A 4,347-nucleotide genomic window follows, 5' to 3' on the forward strand; every position below is an offset into this window, starting at 1 on the left:
TGCAGAAAATATAATAGTGCATTCACACTAATAGCTCTAGCACTGGGCAAAGTCTATCATTCAGAGGCGGCTCTGGCCAGCTCTAAGCTCTGCCTTTAAATCTTTAGAGTTTGTCTACATCTGATACCACAGAAATTTTATAAAACTGTGACAGCATAAGAATTACTTTAGGTTTTCCTTCCCACATCTTTTTCAAACCCCCATCCCACCATTGTCTGGAGATCTGGTCTGTCCCAGTGACTCAAATCTGCACTCTCCTTATAAACCTAGCTCTTCTGGGTTGAGAGCTAGATAAACCACATCACATGAATTGGATTCTAACAAGACTTTTGTATGCCCAAGAACGGCACAAATAGTACACTCACATGCATACCTTAGTATATCCTTCCTGGCCAGATATCAGTTTCTACCCCCATATCAAGACCTCTTTTTGCAGGAAGAAAATGACCAGACAACTTGGGTAAAGTCCCAGCTAGACTGGTTACTAAGAAAAGCAGACAGTCAGGGGAATTGAGGAGCACAAATCTTTTTTATGCCATGGCACAGATATATTTGTTCCATTTATTTTCCTCTTGTAGACCTGTCATTGATCCTTGGAAAGTGGTTTGGTTTTGTTTATTTTTTTTAACTGTGAAAGCTTCAGTGGTGGTTTTCTTTTTTTTTTCCTGCTTCAGGCAACTCTCTCTCTTTCCCCCTCAGCTCTCTCTCCTTCGCCCACTTTTCTGGAAGCGATTCTACCTCTTACTGAGAAAGAGCAAGTATAAGAAGGGGAATTTATTTCAGCCCAAGATTGCCTAAAGACATACATTAGGAATAGAAAGCAATATAAGCATAAAAAATAACCAAGAAAGTTTTCTATTAAAGCTGTCAAATTATCACAAATGTAGTGGATTAAAACAACACAAACTTATTTTCTTACATTTATGGAGATCAGAAGTCTCAAAATCAAAGTGTTAGTAGGGCTGCATTCCTTCTGGATGGAAACTATGGGAGAAAATCCATATCCCTGAAATTTGTGGCTTCTACTGGCGGCCTGCATTCCTTGGTGTGTAGCCTTTTTCTCTAACTCGAAAGCCTGCTGTGCCACATCTTCAAATCTCTCTCTCTTTCTGAACTCTACTTCCATCGTCACATTTCTTTCTCTGACTCTGACTCTCCTGCCACCTTCTTTTCTTTACAAGGAAACTTGTGATTACAATGAACCCACTCAGATAATACAAGGTAATTTCCTCATATCAAGATCCCTAACTTCATTACATCTGCAAAGTCACTTTTACTATGTAGGTAAATATATCCACAGCTTCTTGGGGTTAGGATATGGACATACTTGGGGGGTGTCATTACAGGGTTCTTCTTGATGTTTACTCTCTTTGGACTTCTGTTATAGCATTAATTCATGTTGTAATGTAGATTCTGGAGTTCTAAAGAAGTGTGGTTAAAAATTTTATCAGGTCTTAACCAATTAGATTCATTTCATGTTTTGTTGAACCCATATACAAAACAATGTGCTGGGTGCCAAATAATTGTAATATTAAAACAACCATGTGTGTGAGTAATATCTTGATTATTTTCTTCCACAGAATTCTGAAGATCATTTTCTTAACTGTCAGCATTAATGTATTAAGCCTGTTAAGAGTCTGAAAAATGTTGGAGACTGTCAGTTAATTGTTAAGAACTTAATGTGCTGAGGTCTGAAACTGAAAAAGTAAGATAATTCATATACATTAAAGTGTTGTAATCAATACCTTAAAGATAAATGTCAAGAACTGTGAAGGATTTAAGATTTTCCTATACTGACAAGTTAACATGTTAACCTGCTGTAATTTCATTGGTGCTATTAGAAGACAGGTAACTTCTAGGTCATAGACAGTGGACAGTTTATTGGAGCAATGGCAGTAGCCAGAGTGTCAACATTTTTGCATCGATTCCCTGAATGATGCAAAGAGGGCAGGATGACACCTGCACACTTAGTAGTTTGTGTTACATGAAACTAATACCAAATTTAGGAAACTTGAATCTTTTACAATAAGCAGTAAACATGACTGCTCTTTGCTCTGGAGGGAGACGCTATCTTCCAAGGCCGTTTGTCACACAAACTTCCTTAAAATTATCGTCTGGAACAAAGCGCAGTAAGTGCCTTGCTCACAATACACACGGAAACATGGGAGAACGATGGAGAATTGTCTTTCAAAATTAGATATGCCAATCTTCATTCTTATAAACAAATCCTTTTAAGCATCTATATCTGAATGTTCCTTAGAGACCTCGAATTCAATATGTCTTAAATTAAAATCTTATTTTACTTCTGCCAAACACCTTCTCCTTTGTTCCCTGTCTTAATGAATAGAGCCACTATCTACTCTAGTACTTATTCTAGACTCTTCTCTAGCCCTCCTACATATAACTGTCAAGAGGCCCCCTTTTTAGTCATTTACATTCTCTTTTTTCTCTTTGTCCCCACTGTCAATAACAAAATTAAAGTTTTCAATGGTCATTGGCCCTCTGAGACCAACTTCTGAAAATGAATGGATTTTCCTAAAACACAACTTAAATTTTATCATTCTCATTCTCAGAAATATAAAGAATTTTCTTAAATTCTTTAAAGAAAATAAACGGCGTAGTGCAACAGGAGTTGAGAGCCCCAGATGTTCAAGGTAAAATCCTCTGTCATGAGTGTTCCAGTTGTTAAAATGAGTGCCACAGAGGTCCTGGTGCTTCAGCTGAGACAACCTCGTCACGTCCTCCACACTGGCCGGAGTAAAGAGAAGGCTGACTCATATCCCCTTTTCCTATGCAAACCCTTAGAGCCTAATCACCACCATCAGTCTTGAAACCATCAACACTAACCTAATTTTATCCTTTAACCCTATTTATTTCAGTAACCCAAGAAGCCCAACATGGCAAGGTAATCCTACAACTCCACGCATTATTGCTCATATAGCTCTGTGTATCTCCTTTCATGACTCCATGGCCCATCTCTCTTCAATAGCACCAACGCCTCCAGTGCATCTCTTGGAGCTAGTAATCAACCATCAGCAAAAATTTCTTTTATCTTCAACCTCTTTTGTGAACTTTCCTTTTACTGCCAAATCCCTATCACTTCACTTCACTAGCTGAAAAACTTGGTTCTCCCCTAAATGCACTGCTTCCTCCTTCAACTGATGATCTGTTTTCTCAATCTCATTGAGGTAGATTAGATGCCTTCCTTGCTCCTCATGGCTACTTTTAGGCCTTCTTCCTGATTACGAACACCAGCTATGAGTCTGAAGTGATCACACTATCAAAGTACCTACTACCTTCTCCTTGCTATTGCCACTCTCCCTAATTCCTTGAACATTTGAGTTCCTGGCTCACTGTCACTGTCTCCAACATCGTCATAATTTTTGGTGATTTCATGATTCTTGAGGACAGTCCTTGCATTCCCTAGCTTCTCTTGGCCTTCTTTGCTCTAATTACCTTATCCTCCACTTCACCTCAATTATTGTCTCTCTTGTCATAGCTTAACCTTCATCATGACTAATAATTGCAACTTCTCTATAATCTCAGTTCTAGTTCCCATTCTCTGATCATGCTCTCCTAAGTTTCTAGCTCACTCTCCATGCTAAAATTTTTTCCATTCCATAGGTATTGCTATTCATAAATCTTATCATCTTGTCACTGTGATTTACCCTTTCATGTTCTCATATCCCTCCTTTCCTAGTTTATACGTTATGATCTGATGTTGGAGTAGTGAATAGTGTAAGAAAATGGAACCAGAGAGTATATGAAAATATTTGTTTAACATTAACTTACAAAAGAGGTCTATCACGGCCTGAGGGTGAGGCAGAAGAGAAATAAAACACTCAAGCCTGTTCCCAGCCTGCTCTCTATTGTCCAGGAATTCCATTTTGGCTTTAAACTTGTACATCCTACAGAGGAGAATCAAACTGCCAAGGAGATGGATCCTTAGGAGACAATTTAATGTTGCTCCCTGATACTCATATATATGCCATTTTGGGGAGGGACATCATTTACATCCTCCCCAAAGGGGCTCAAGTGTTTATCTAACTACATGCAGTCCTCTTTTGGAGAGAGTGCTGGTAAAGATTCTTTTCTCCAGGGATTAGTGCCCCTTATGGATTTAAGTCACTGGCTATTGCTCAATTGCCTACCCCTGAATTTGGCTTTGGGAATTAGGGAATGTTTAACACAAAGGAGGTAACCTTTGAACTTAACTTTGTAGGATTAGTAGGATTTTGCCAGAAGTAAAGTAAGAATTTTCAGTGGCAAGAAAGATAACTATTGGCAACACTTTTTTCTTTCTGCTTCATAATATTCAGAAAAATTTAGACCTCTACTTCTATATAT

This window comes from Pteropus alecto, unplaced genomic scaffold (genome assembly GCF_000325575.1).
Source record: "Pteropus alecto unplaced genomic scaffold, ASM32557v1 scaffold103, whole genome shotgun sequence".
Classification (NCBI taxonomy): Eukaryota; Metazoa; Chordata; class Mammalia; order Chiroptera; family Pteropodidae; genus Pteropus; species Pteropus alecto.